Here is a 14,966-nt window from a genome sequence, read left to right on the forward strand (position 1 = left end):
AATTCATATGAGTATATAGGAGGATGAGAATCAGAAAGAAAAATAGTATAGGCAGAAAGATGCAGAGAGAACCTGGAGAATTACCAGCAAAACCAAAGACTGAGGGAGTATGGACGAAAATGTGTTAATTAACTGTAGAAGGTACAGGGGTGGGAGGACATGGCCCAAATGCCAGTTTCCTTCGGGGAACGCATTTCTGCTGCAGGGAAGGGAGATGTCTGCATCAGTGTTAGCCAAAGGACCTGCTGTAGGAGATGCTGCGCTCATCTTTACCGAGGGCACACTCAGAGGCCCAACAACAAGTGTGGCAATGATGGCACAGACAGTCTTCCAACCTGAGGATCCTAGCCTGCCTTTCCTTTCCCTTTTGCTCTGATGTTCATCACTCCTTGAATGTCTATCAAATTATAACAAATTAATAGACTACAATTTATGATATTGACAAATGTAAGAAAAGCCAACCAGAGTAGGTAGTTACACCCTTGCCAATCTGCCTTCTCCTGAGGACCTGCTGTGTACCCACCACAATGCTTAGTGCTTCAAAGAGAGGAAGCATAAGACATTTTCCTGATTTCTATTGTAATATAAATAACGGCTTGGTTATTACAAAATAAGTTCTAGCCCTTCAGAGCATCCTAAGGTGTTTGTGAAATGTTTTGTGACTCTGTTCTTTGATTTCTGCTAAAATGCAAACTCCATAGCAGAGAGAGAGATACTTGGGTATGAATATGTTGAGGTTTCAAGGAATGAATGAAAATAGTTTGTCACTTAGATACAGGCAGAGACTAAACAGAGCACATCTGATGTCCACTGGAACCTCAGATGTCCTAGGAAATCACTAATTAATTAAAGCTCCCTGCTCTTCGTAGGAGGCACATGCATGAGGTCTGGACGAAAGGAGACAGCTACTTTGTGGCGGGCCTTGTCATGCTGACCATGCTCAAATTTGCACTGTCTTAGCTTTTATCATGGGAAAAAAAGACTATTTAATCCCAAAATGTGCTACTGGGAGTTCATGCCTGGTACCATGGTATTGGGTACAACCGCCCAAACATTGTCTAAAAATCAGGTAGAAGCCTCAGTACACTAGAATACTCTGTGGGGCCCATCGTTTTAGATGAAAATGCCCAAGAAAATCTGAGGAGGGCACACAGGGGGTTCCTGCTGCACCCTGATGCTTGCACTAGGGCTGTGCCTTTAACATTTTTCCACTGCCACCCATTGAAGTCTCTCTCTCCTGCTGTTTTCTTGATACAATCAGGATACACATGTAACTATGTTCTACTGTGTAACATGCCTTCAGAACTGATATCCTAATTTAAGAAACACCTGTTTACAATATATTTAAACTCTCTTATAAAGATGACTGATCTTCAAAGACCTATTTTGTAGGTAACTCTTTTAACATAAAGCACAAGGAAAAATTATTTGGTCTGCTTAAGTTTTTAGAAGACACTTCAGAATCAGAGACTGGCTCTTGGAGAGTTTTTTTTTTTTTTTTAAGGATACTTCTGTCATAAAAATAAGAATGTGATGGAAATATGTTCAAGCAAATTTGAACTCCCCAATAAGGGCATTTATAGAACACTTCCCTGTAGCACCAAGGAGAAAGTACTACTCTTATTAGAGCACTACTTCCTAAATTATTTTCCAGAGAACACTGACTTATGGATACAGTGTTTTGATGAAGAAAGAAAGTTCTCTGGCCACACATGTTTTGAACAGCCTGCATGACCCAAGGAAAATTAATTATCATAGGAACTGCTTGGAGGGATTCTGCACTAAAGGAGTTAGTTTTCTGAGCATTTCCCAGATCAGTTTCAGCACAGAGAAAGCCCCCTGTTAAAATGCACGCATTGGCTATGAGATCCCAAGGAACACACTTCGGGAAATGCAGCAAGAGAGACTTCGCAGTGTCTTCCCATCCAGCCGCTACCTGCCCTGGCATGGGGCTGCCATAAAAGATAGTGAGTGAAACACTGCGCTGACCAAACTCCGCATCACAGTTATACAAGCCGTCACATTTCTAGTGGAATTATTCATTCTGTCTGGATCACAGGGGAAAAGCTTTTTAAAGACCTCCCCGGAAAAACAACAATCACTTTAGAAAACTGCAGCTGGTATCTGCCGGGCAGATGGGGAGCACTGTAATGACGGATGTGAAAGGAGTAGCTGGGAGAAGCCACAGTGGGCAGAGACGGCGTAAAGGCCAGTTCAGATGAACCTGCCTCTGTGTGTGCGTGTGTGTGCATATGTGCATATGGGACAGGATGTGCGTTATTTGTGAGATTCTGTACATCTGTGGGCCCAAGTTGTATGCCTGGGGAAGGAATGCATATGTCTGTGCTCCCGGAGAACTGCCTAGATCTGGGAAAAAATAAAAATAAAAAGAGGGAGAGGGAAAGACAGAAGGAGAAGGAGAGGGAGGGAGAGAGGAAGAGCGGGAGAAGGGAGGAGGGAGAGCGGGAGAGGGAGAGGGAGATGAGGGAGAGGGAGAGGGAGAGGGAGAGGGAGAGGGAGAGGGAGAGGGAGAGGGAGAGGGAGCGAAAGAGAAAGGAATTAAAAAACAAAACTAAATGGAGCCAGAAGCAGAGGCTCCAGACTATACCTATTCCCAAAAACAGGGAGTAACACACACATGGAGGTGAACCATGAATAAGAAATAGAGAATGAAAGCCAGAGTGAGGGAAGGAGGAATACTTGCACTGCATTATTTCGAGCGGTTTTCTAAAAAGACGTAGGCAAGTTCTCTTTCCTAATACACCGCAGGATCACTTCAGATCAGCAAACAGTCCTGAGCAACCGGAACTCTGGTCAGATTTTCCGCATCATCTCAGCCTGTCCGCGCCTCTCTGTGCGGCTGCCCTCTACTGGCCGGAAAGGGCGCAGCAGTAGCAGCAGAAAGGATCAAAACTCCTTTTCGTGACGCTGAAGGTGTATTTCAGGTGGACAACAGGCCAGCACCACAGGATAAGACTTCCTCTCCTCCTTTTATGGCACAGGTGTTCTGTGAGAGGGGTTTACACTGTTTCCAACTGTACTGATTCACTGTAGTCTGCTAAAATTTTACTAAGTATCTGCATTTCTTCTCTGGATTCTTAAAGCTCACTGTATTATTTTATCCTTTTGATCATTGAGTTTTATCTCTTATATTGTCATTTTAATTTAATATTTGTGGGCTGTATTTCCTATTTTGTCTTATTTTAAAATAGCTTGATTTCTTTTTATCTTGTCTGTTTTCATTCTGCTTATTTGACTTGCATGATATCTTGGGAGTTTTATGAGTTTTATTTATTTTTGTCAGCTTTGTTCTTTATTAAAAAGTGCTGTTTCCAGTCTTGCAGTTGGAGTAGCAATCTGGATGAATCACCCTGAGGCTAAATTCCTTTCTGCCATCAAATCAATAATGTAACCATCCCTTCCATCCCATCTAATTGATCTCCCATCTTCTCTAAGGTTGAACTCTATAGAAGTTTTAACATGAGGGGCTGGCACTGTGGCATAATGTGTTGGGCTGTCGCCTGCAGTGCCAGCATCCCATGTGTGTGCTGGTTTGAGTCCTGACTGCTCTATGTCCAATTCAGCTCCCTGCCAATGTGCCCAGGGAAGCAGGGGAGGATGGCCCAAGTCCTTGGGCCCCTGCATGCACACCGGAGACTCGGAGGAAGCTCCTGGCTTCTGCCTCACTCAGCCCCAGCCATTGTGACCATTTGGGGAGTGAACGAGCACATGGAGGATCTCTATCTCTCTATCTCTCTCTCTTTCTCTGTGACTCTGCCTTTCAAATAAAATAAATCTTTTAAGAAAAAGCATTCGAAATGTTCAGGAAACCATGTAGTTCAAATCTACTTCGCAGAATATTGAATTTATCTGTATACATGCAGTTGTTAGAACAGCACTGTTTTCATTTTTATTTTTCTATTTTTTTAAAGATATTATTAATTTATTTGAAAGTCAGAGTTACACAGAGAGAGGAGAGGCAGAGAGAGAGAGTTTTCCATCCGATGGTTCACTCCCCTGATGGCCGCAACAGCTGGAGCTGTGCCGATCCAAGCCAGGAGCCAGGAGCTTCTTCCAGGACTCCCTTGTGGGTGCAGCGGCCCAAGGACTTGGGCCATCTTCTACTGCTTTCCCGGGCCATAGCAGAGAGCTAGACAGGAAGTGGAGCAGCCGGGTCTCGACCCAGTGCCCATATGGGATGCCGGTGCTTCAGGCCAGGGTGTTAAACCACTGCACTATTTTTCTATTTCATCATTTTGTTAGGAATAATTCCAAATGGGTTAAGAAAAAAACTTAATGAGTTTGATGAATTTTCCAAAAACTCTCTTAACGAAACTACATTCACCAATGAACAGTAAAACATCAGCAGAACTATCATATATTGGGCTGAGTCAGGCTGATACCAAAAACAACATGCAACATATAAAAGATACAATATAAAGGAAGACAATTTGCTGAGTATTAAAAAAAACCATCTCACTGTGAACTCCTGTAACTAGCACAGAACTAATTAGCTATCAAATCCAAACCACGCCAAGGTAAGTTTGGCTCCTAGACACAAAGAGTCAATAATGGGGAAGAAATAAGTTCCTCAGTACAAGAGAGCTGAAGAGTGTTTTGGGAGCATTTCCCCGGCTGGTACAAGCAGTATATAGAAATCTTTTTGGCAAGAGATAGAAATAAATACAAATGGAATGCTACATTTTTAAATCAGTACACTGTCCCAGGAATAATAAAGGTATCAATAAAATAACAAAGGGATCACTTCAAAACATTTGTTGTGGGCTCAAAAAACATGCAAGGGGCCAGCGCTGTGGCATAGCTGGTAAAGCTGCTGCCTGCAGTGCCGGCATCCCATACGGGCTCAGGTTCAAGTACCGGCTGCTCCACTTCTGATCCAGCTCTCTGCTATCACCTGGGAAAGCAGTAGAAGATGGCCCAAGTCCTTGGGCCCCTGCATGCATGTGGGAGACCCGGAAGAAGCTCCTGGCTCCTGGCTTCGGATCGGCACAGCTCCAGCCATTGCAGTCATCAGGGGAGTGAACCAACAGATGGAAGACCTTTCTGTCTCTACCTCTCTGTAACTCTGCCTTTCAAATAAACAAAACAAATCTTATATATATTAAAAAAAAGGAGACAGACCCACGGCGGTAGCGGCACCTGCTGTGGGCAGAAGGGTTTGGGGTGTCCCTGGGCCTTCTTTCACACTCCTGGAAAACTGAACGAGAAGGAGGAGAAAGAGCTGAGGAAGAGAGGGGCGGCAGGGGCAGCTCGCTGGTCTGTGTCAGACAAGCTCCAGGACAGGCATTAGGGAGACAGGGACCTGCTTGGTGACCTGCACAACAGCCCAGGCTCTGGCTGTGCCACCTCCCACAGCGGCTGTGGCAACTCTGGACCCAACCCCTCCAACAAGGGCAGAACATGGTCACCACCGCTCCATCCCCCTGCGCTTCCAGGGCTCAGCACTGTTTGTACCTTGCACTTTTCATTTATTCTCTCCACAAGGAGCTAGGTTGGTCTAAAACTTCAGGACAATCATGAGACGCTGGGTTAGCCTGACCCAGGCTCTGACACATTTGCAGAAAACAAAGATGTCGATTAAAGCAAGGTAATTCAATGTACCACAAATGGCTTGATACACCCTTGATCTTACTATTGCCATCTTATTAAATGGGAAACCATGTCAGAGTTGCCGTCCCAAGGTCATTGAGGTAGTAAAGTAGGATGCTGGGATTTGAACACAAGTCTTTTTGACTTTAGACACAGTGTTTCTTCCTCTGTGTCAGGTTGCCTACACTCAGCTGACATGAGTCTAATGCATCAAGTTATAAAGACCTATTTCTTCAAAAAACCATTAAATTCTTGTAAATATAATGGCATTAAATCTCACCTTCCCCATCATCCTCCTGTATCATCTGAATCACCTCACCCTTCACATGGGTAACTGCGAGTATAACCACTGATTCGACAAAGGGGTGCTGGTTACTTAAGGTGGCCAAAGGCATACACCAAACAAGCAGTTGACTGGATAATCAAAACATGCACGTGCACTTGTCATTTGGAAAATGTACCAATGATGTTACTAAGGGTAGCAGTTGGGAGGTGCGAGGTAGTTAAAGGAATTTCAAAAGGAGCTTATCCTCAGGTGAGACTTATAGAGTGAGAAGTAGTTGGTTAATCACAGTCAGGGACAGGAAGGGGCAATGCAGACACAATGACAGGTGAGTGATATCATGGCATAAGAAAACTAATAGACGAATTTTACTAAAGCCAAAGGATTAAGGTGAAGTGACACTAAGGCACTAGGGAGGTACCCCATGCAGCTGTCCTTTGAGAAGAAGTGTTGTGGGTGCAATCCACTTCAATGCCTCCACAGTCTCACAAAGAAGCCACACTCGGCCAGAGGCAGCCCCAGTCAATCATGGAGTACAGCCATGTCATTCGCATCCAATGAGGATTCCCCATGTGCCTGCCCAGGACTTGCTCAGAATTGTACTAAGACACCCATACCCAATCCTCTTTATTTCCTGCTCTCCTTTCACTGGTGTTGATTTGCATGCAGTCCAAAAGCTCTCTTAGCCTGTTTCTCCCAATTCTCTCCTACTTCATTTGCACTCCCTGTGTGTCATGCCTCCTACCTTGGTATCTGCTCCTCCAAGAACCTGAATGGACAAAATAGGAATGGGAGGCAGGGTTTGAGAGCAAAGCAATGGCCAGGTCTCAAAGAGACTTCTGTGTCATGTTCATAGGCTTTCAATTTGTGGGTATCCCTTTAGGCAACAAAGAATTATCAAAGGTAAAACACAAGAGTGGCTTGGTCTGGTTTCTTTAGCTTTTGGAAGTTTCTGAAGGCAGGTCCAGAACTTAGCTTTGAGAAGACTAGAAGTGGAAGGCAGGAGAACAATTATCGAAGCTTCAGTGCCCACAAGAGAGGTGGGGATAGTGATGTATGATTAAAGAACAGGGCTTGGAGTGGACAAATATTTAAGGCATCTGTGCAGAAAGAGTTGGAGATACAAAGACCGTGAAAATAAGGAAGGAATCAGAGAAAAACCTAGATTTGTAGTAGGGGAAGCATGAACAATGCAGATGTAAACAAACTACATTTTATGAGTCAACCTCCTATTTTGTAAATAAATTGTTAATAGAACACAGTTCATTACATTCATTTATATACTACCTATGGCTGGGAGTACTTTTGTACTACAACAGTAGAGCTGAATAGTTAGAACAGAGACCAGGAGCCACAGCGCTGGGGGTATTTACTCTTGCCGACCCCTATACAACGGTGATGGAAAACAGCTGGCAAAGCCTTAGGATTCCCAACCTGGAGAAGTCTGCAAGAAAGTTAATTACGCATGTGAGCTTCAGGTGGGGGTATGGGTGCCTGTATTAATATGTAAAATCCGTTTCCTTTACATACACAAAGGTCTAATGCATAGGACCATCACAAAACAAAATACCAAGGAAATAAAACACACACCTGTGTTAGATACAGGTAGATACAAGCAAGAAATGTGCTCCCAGAGGTGAGTCATTGTCCAGGTCCAGGCTCAGAGCAACCCCAGAGCTGGCCTGTGAGGCTGGCTTCCTGGACTCATACTGTATTTGTTGTTGCCCACTGTGCTACATTGTTTCCCTCATGTATCTGCATGACAACCGCCAGGAGGGAGTTAGGGCAACAGCTATCTCTCCATTCCAAAAGTAAAGAAGAAATAGAAAATATTTTCTTATTTCAAGAAGGCCTTGCAAATCGTGAACAAACACCAAGGGGAAAATGTCCTAAAATATTAGTTCATCCTACTGTTAGTCTCTCACCTCTATGTCAAACTGGTCAGCGGGTAATTTATAACAAACATTTTCCAGCAAGGTAAAAACAAATATAGCTTAAGCTTTCTTTGCATAGGTATTAACCAAGGTAGAGCCAAGTGTGTATCTAATTGCACTCATACTGTAATTTTAAAATATTGGCATAAAAGGGGGCCAGCGCCTTGGCTAGCCGGTAAAGCCGCTGCCTGCATCTCATAAAGGCACCAGTTCATGCCCCAGCTGCTCCTTTTCCAATCCAGCTCTCTGCTATGGCCTGGAAAATAGCAGAGGATGGCCCCCAGGACCTTGGGCCCCTGCACCTGAGTGGGAGACCCAGAAGAAGCTCCAGGCTCCCGGCTTCAGATTGGCTCAGCTCCGGCCATTGCGGCCTTTTGGGGAATGAACCCATGGGTGGTGGAGGACATTCTTTCTTTCTTTCTCTCTCTCCCTCTCTCTCTCCCTGCCTCACTGTAACTCTGCCTTTCAAATAAATAAATAAATCTTTTTTTTTAAATGGCATACCTGGTAAGCTCTAAAACATAAAAGCAGTATTTTTAAATTGCAGTTAAGTCAGAAGGGCTTCAGCATACGCACACCTCTAATGGAGCATGTCTTACTCACAGGTTGTTTACCAGCTTCTTAATGCGCAGCTGAGGAAGGTGCTTCTTTGTCTGCCGTAGGCAAGAAGCTGCATGTTAAAGAGTGGAGGTAAAAGCTTAACAACATTTAGATTTTCTGTGTTTCAACATTAATTAGACCCTTGAGAGACCCAGTCTGTCATCTCTAATGTACAGTTTTCAAAATGCTTTAAAAAAAGGCAATTAAAAACTGATAATCCAAAGTATGGACTGATTTAACAATGTGTCTCCCCAAATCTAATTTTATAAGCATGGAAAAATCAGATGCTAGTGGTATGAGAAAGCCCCATGGCTTCCCGTGGTGTCTGCGATAACGCTGTCTGACAAGTGTGTCCTAGGCTTTTACAAACTACCCAGTTCCAGACAACAACTAAGGAAAAATAAGAAATGGTGCTGTGTTCTCCCTCATAAACACCATACCTTCACCACCTGCTATCCACCTTAACTACTGGATATCAGGCAGAAAAAGAATGTCAATATGCCCTTACGCAGTCATTCAGCTTCATTTTTCAAAAGATATTAAAAAAATTAAAGAGGAACTTAACAGTAGTCAAATTCACTATTCTAAAGGAATTTGTCATTTTGAACTGAGGTAATTAAAGCAAAGAAAATCAGACAGACTACATGATAAAGTATGTGTAGTCCAGCAATAGTTCTTTGTATTCCCAGGAATACACAACAGTGTGCTGATGTCTTTACTTCCTTTCTGTTGCACATTTATCATTACACTTATTCTATTAAGCCTTTGGATATTCAAATTTTGTAGTTTGCTTTGCCTTTGGGTTCAATTGGGTAGGTTTTGTTACACCCATACCTTACACCTTCCTTCCTCTTCTTCCTAGTATAAAAGCTGTCTTTCTGTTTGTTCTATGAAATAGTGGCAGATAATCTAGAGGCAATGATGCCTTAGTCTAGGTGAAATTTGACAATGACTGAGCATAGATGCAGAAACCCAAGCTCAGGGAGCCCTCAGGGGATCATGGTTTGTTAAGGTATTTTATTTATTGTGCTATTTTGCCAGACTAATACAATGGAGAAAAAAATAAGTCCAGCAACACCTAGTGATTGTTTACCAGAGTTCTTTAAAAAAAAAAAAGTCTGTTCTCCAATTTAAAATGTTTGACTAGTAACCCCTGAGGCAGCCTCTCCTAGTTTCCCAACAAAATGCCCACAGACAAACAATTGGAATTTTAGAGGAGTAAAAAATTTAAGAATGAAAGACACCTACTAGCAATGAGGCATGATCATAATTCTGGCTCTGAATGCTTCAAATACTTCTTTAAAGACCCAAATCTGAGATAAAAGAATAAATCAAGGCCATTTTAATAAATTAACTGAGGTGTCTAAATCAAAAGCATGTTATCTGTTCAGTTTTAAACATTTACTCTCCCTGCAGTGTATCAATAATTAACACGGATACATTTTCAGCTTTTTCACTCCATGCCAAGCTCTCCCAGTGTGAATCTTTCGCTACATAAAAAGTTTCTCTTAACTTAATTGGGGTGGCAGTAGGAATGGAAGATACTAAGTTGAGTTTTAATCATTTATTTTTTATTAAGCTACAGAGAAATGTTAACCATAATTTTAAATTTGCTTTAATTTTACATTACAAAGGACTTCATGGATAACTTTTTTCCTTAGGCATATACTTAAAAATAAACTGATTATACCATTTACCTATTTAAGGTATTTTTGTAATTAAACAGTTCAGTTTAATTGGAAATCAATGGCAAAGATAATGACTTGCTAATTAAATAGTACTTTTTATTCTTAGATATTTATTTTTTTAAAGAGCAATCTACCTAAGCCCACATTAATTTCATTTTAGAGGAGAAACTGATAGAAGACACAGTTATTTGCCAATGGTAAAAATAAGCCAGGTAAGGAAGTCAGAACCCTGGGCTGTTCCTCCTGGATTCTGAAATCTACTGGAAGCCGATCTCATTCTCCCCAATTCTGTCATCTGTGTGTTGCTAAGCTGCTGAGGCATTTCTGGCTTTCTGAGGCTTTCTGAGGCCCGCACAGGACACCAGTCCACAATGACTCATGGAGAAGCTGGGCAAAGGTTACAGTCTTTAGCTTAACATTATGTTTTGATTAGAAAGCAGGTGTCCAAAATGTGTTTAATAAAATTATGTCTCTGAATCATTTAACAGAGACTGGATATTTAGTCTTTGGTTGAAAACAGTCACCTTATTTCTTCTTTGTCCTTGAACTCTATATTCTTGATCATTCTTCTTACTCAGCTTCCAACCTCTGACTTCTGTGGATTCCTAACAGTTTACCAAACCCTGGCTTTACAATACTCTGCCTTCCTGTGGTTCTCTTTGAATCCTTTCTTTCAACATTTTGATCTAAGCCACGAGATGACTTCCCCGGAGGTCCTGCTTGTTCTCAGCAGTTCTGTCAACATCCACTTAGAGGGCTCAGCAGCTCCCATGCCTTAGCTACCACCTGCTTGTGAAGGAGAATCAAAGATTCAGCATCAGTCCTGACCCTCTGGAGACCCTGACCCCTACCTGCAGCTGCCACCAGATAGGATCAGGTGGGCATCCTGCTCTCACTCCAGCTGTGACATAAATAAGAGAGCAGTTTTCATCTTTCTCCAAAACATAATACCCTCATTTTAATGGAGCGGAAACAGAAACAGGAGGAACATGCTCACTTCACAGATGATGTGTTGCTCACACAGGTAAGGTTATTTGTTGGAAACCATGATGGAACACCTGATGAGTCTTTCTGATTCCAAAGCCCATAAACTTTGGATGAAAGATGAGGCATCAATATAGTACTAGGATGAAAAATGTTCCAGGTGGTAAGAGTGGAGTTGTACTAGGTTTGACTGTGTCTGCTCCAAAATTCAGGTGTTGCTAATAGGATAGATAGCACCAAGAAGTTAAGTCTTTCAGAAGTGATTAGTGTCTCACTAGGCTAATCCTCCGCCTGCGGTGCCGGCACCCCGGGTTCTAGTCCCGGTTTGGGCACTGGATTCTGTCCCCGTTACTCCTCTTCCAGTCCAGCTCTCTGCTATGGCCCAGGAGTGCAGTGGAAGATGGCCCTGCACCTGCATGGGAGACCAGGAGGAAGCACCTGGCTCCTGGCTTCAGATCGGTGCAGCGCACCGGCCGCAGCACACCAGCCATAGTGGCCACTTGGGGGGTGAACCAACGGAAAAAGGAAGACCTTTCTCTCTGTTTCTCTCTCTTTCTCACTGTCTAACTCTGCCTGTCAAAAAAAAAAAAAAAAAAGTGATTAGGCCATGAAGGAACTCAGTGCCGAATAGGATTAAGGCCCCTTATAAAAGAGGCTTCAGGGAGCGCTGGACGGATTTCCTCTGTCTTCAGCTGTGTGGGGACACGGAGTTCCTCCTCTCTGGCAGATACAGTAAAGGGCACTATTTGGAAGCAAAGAGCAGCAGCCAAAGTAGACAACCAAACACTTTGGTCTTGTACTTCCTAACCTCCAGAACTGTGAGAAAATAAACTTAATTTCTTTATAAATTACTCAGATTCTGATATTTTGTTACAGTAGGACACAAATGGCCTAAGACATATGGCTTGGGTTGGAATCCTGCCTCCAATGACTTCTAGTTAAAATTCTAGCTGAGCAGGTTGCTTGAATGCTGAATGCCTCAGCTTTCCCACTTGAAAACTCAAACAGTAATAATATCTAAAATGCAGGGTTGCTAAGAACAATACATGTAAAGAACTTAGAACAATATGACACACAGTGAACAGTAACACTGACATCAAATCATTTAAAATAGCTTTGTAAATGTGATCCTTTGTATGCCCATGGTCACTCCACAGTCTGTTCTCTATTCAAAGCCATTATCCCCTTCCATTTACTTCATCATCAAGATTAAATTTTCTTTCTTAAATATTTTTTTCTCTTATAGGATGTTCTTGGAATTCTGCTCAACATACTACCTGCACTGGCCCTAAACCTTCAATGGCTCCCACACAACCTAGAATGGGTTATCATCTAGGTACTTGCAATTTGTTCCCTGGGGTCTGACCTGGTGGTTCTCCAATTTCCATTTCTATCATGTTCTTTTTGCATGTGTGTGAGATACTCCAGAATTTGTCAGGGAACAAAGCAATGGGTTACATTTCTCATCCAACCTTCAGAAAATGGAGACACCATTTTCAGCAAGCATCATTTAAAGACATATGAGTATAGTCTCATTTCCACTCACTTTGTGTTTAAGATTCCCAGCCTTCAAGATTCTTGGCCATCTGACACCAGTCTCTGTCTCTCAAACTTCATCTTCCAGGACTTTCCTCATGAACCTGTGGCTTCAGCTAAGGGGATTTCTCACTGTATCACCCCACCCCAATATGCTTCATGTGTTACCATATTATGAATTGCTCTCTAATGGACATTTCAGTCCATTCCTCCCTCATCCTTCTCTGAAGCCCACGTTCACCCTACTCAGGGAAGAACATCTCCACATCTCTTGTGCACAAGGCTTTCTCCCTTAACTCCCATTACTCAATTCTCTGTCAATTACCCTGATTTTGAATTTGGCTCTTGTATAATAAGTCCGTACACCATTAGCAGTGTGCAGGTGCTTATGTGGATGACAATGCAGTCAGCAATTAGGATATTTCCCTTACATTTTGGTGGCTTGTGCTGCACCCAGCTGAACACATCACACATGAGCTGGTCATTGATCCTGACAGTAGTTAACTTAGGGTTTATGAGCAAAAATATCTTTTTTTCAAACTCTAATTAAAAGGTTTGCAGAGCACAGCAGGGTACCACAATGAAGCTAATACTTGCAGATGAAAACATGCAGATAGCCCTTCAGTTAGATATGTACATTAGGTCTGCACTGGTATTTGATGTGGCTCATATAACCTATGATGGTGACAAATGTCAGTTCTGCTGTCAGTGGTCGTGGTGGGGGAGGGAGTAACTAGCTGGGGCAGTGAACTCATTGGTTGGTGTATCTAAGCTATAAAACACTAAGCCTGATTTGTCTAGACAAGGAACTATTTTAGCTTTTCATAAACTAAATCAATGGGCAATTTGCATCTGTGCGCGTAATTACAGGATCTGTTATATGTAGAGTGGGTAATGTCATCATGAACAGCTATTTCATAGAAACAAAATTCCATAGAAATTTGAAAGTCTTCTCTGAAGGTTTGATTAAACTATGGTCAATAAACAGTGGTCTGTGGACCAAATTAGACCTACTTCCCATTTTTGTAGGGTACTAAGCTTAGAATGATTTTTAAAACTTTAAGCAAGTAAAAAAACCCACAGGCCTACTCATATGTTATATTTTTGGCTAATATTCTCTCCTTCATTATACATAGAAATAGTCAAAAGATAAGAAGCAAGGCAGGGGGGAAATGAAGAAATGCCACAAAGCGGAATGATACAGAAATTGAATAATTAATTACTGGATTATTTCAATGGGTTGGTTTCTTCCTAAAGTTTAATACTAGAAGCCAACTTTTATCCCATGAATTAGTTACAGTCTGTCTGTGATTTGGAATGTTAAATTATCCATTTAAAATGGAAAGTCAATTTGTATTTCTCAGAAGCAATTGTGACTTAATTGCTGTTATCAACCTAATAAATTACTAGGTGATTTCCACAAACTGGTTATACACTCAAATTTCATGTCTGATGAAAGAATAATTGTATCAATATTCTACAAATATAAAAGGAAATTAGTTCATTGGCCACAAGGGAAATTCATACACCTTGAGCATAAACTCATCCGTCTTTTCCTCCACATTTTTAAACACGAAAATTAAGATAGGAAAGAAATAGTTTGTGTCTCACAGGAATAATGGGCAACATTTTAATTGCTTTACAAGAAACAGAGCATGGCTTGAAAAATATTCTTTTGCTTAATGAGAATGTCGTGTTCTCTTCTGAACTCTGAGTGTTGATGCACATCTGTTGGTGATAATTTAAATTATACAGGTTCAGTGTGAAATGCAGAGAAGTAGACGTCCAGAGAGGTTTATCCCAACCAAGAAGATACTGGATGTCCATCAGAACTTGATACAACGTTCATGAAGACATGGGATGGATATTATGGAGAAGCTGATGTGGTTTATGGCTAAGCTCACAAAACTGGGAAGAAATAAGGATAAATTAGCCACTAGGATCAAAGAGCTAACATACACATTTAGCATCCATTAAACAAACTTTTCTTTATGTCTAGATGCAAACAGTGCAGATGAAAGTGCGAGTGACATGGAATCTCTTTTTGGGGCTCACATTTAGAGAGAAAAAAACTTGAAGCAGAATGCAACGTTTAATACTAATCAGCATAGAGTACAAAGGGAGCATAAGAGAAATATCATTGATGTAATCAGAAGAATTAGGAAAAGTTCCAAAAAATAAGCCATGTTGGTAAGGTTAAAAAAAGTTTATTAGGCATAAAAGAGGTGAATAAATTTAGACAGAGAAACTACCAAAAGAGGCAACATGTGAACTAAACAGCAACTCAAATTTGAAGAATAATAAACAGTTAATTATGGCAGAACGAAGAAT

General features: G+C 41.7%; 1 protein-coding gene across 4 annotated transcripts in view; it reads right to left on the minus strand.

The window, feature by feature from the left end:
* The window catches only part of CTNNA2 (catenin alpha 2), a 1,277,539-nt gene that overhangs the window by 796,403 nt on the left and 466,170 nt on the right, over window positions 1-14,966 (minus strand). The gene's annotated exons all lie outside the window — the stretch shown is intronic.

This window comes from Oryctolagus cuniculus, chromosome 2 (genome assembly GCF_051225735.1).
Source record: "Oryctolagus cuniculus isolate XC-2025 breed Fujian yellow rabbit chromosome 2, ASM5122573v1, whole genome shotgun sequence".
NCBI classification, from domain to species: domain Eukaryota; kingdom Metazoa; phylum Chordata; class Mammalia; order Lagomorpha; family Leporidae; genus Oryctolagus; species Oryctolagus cuniculus.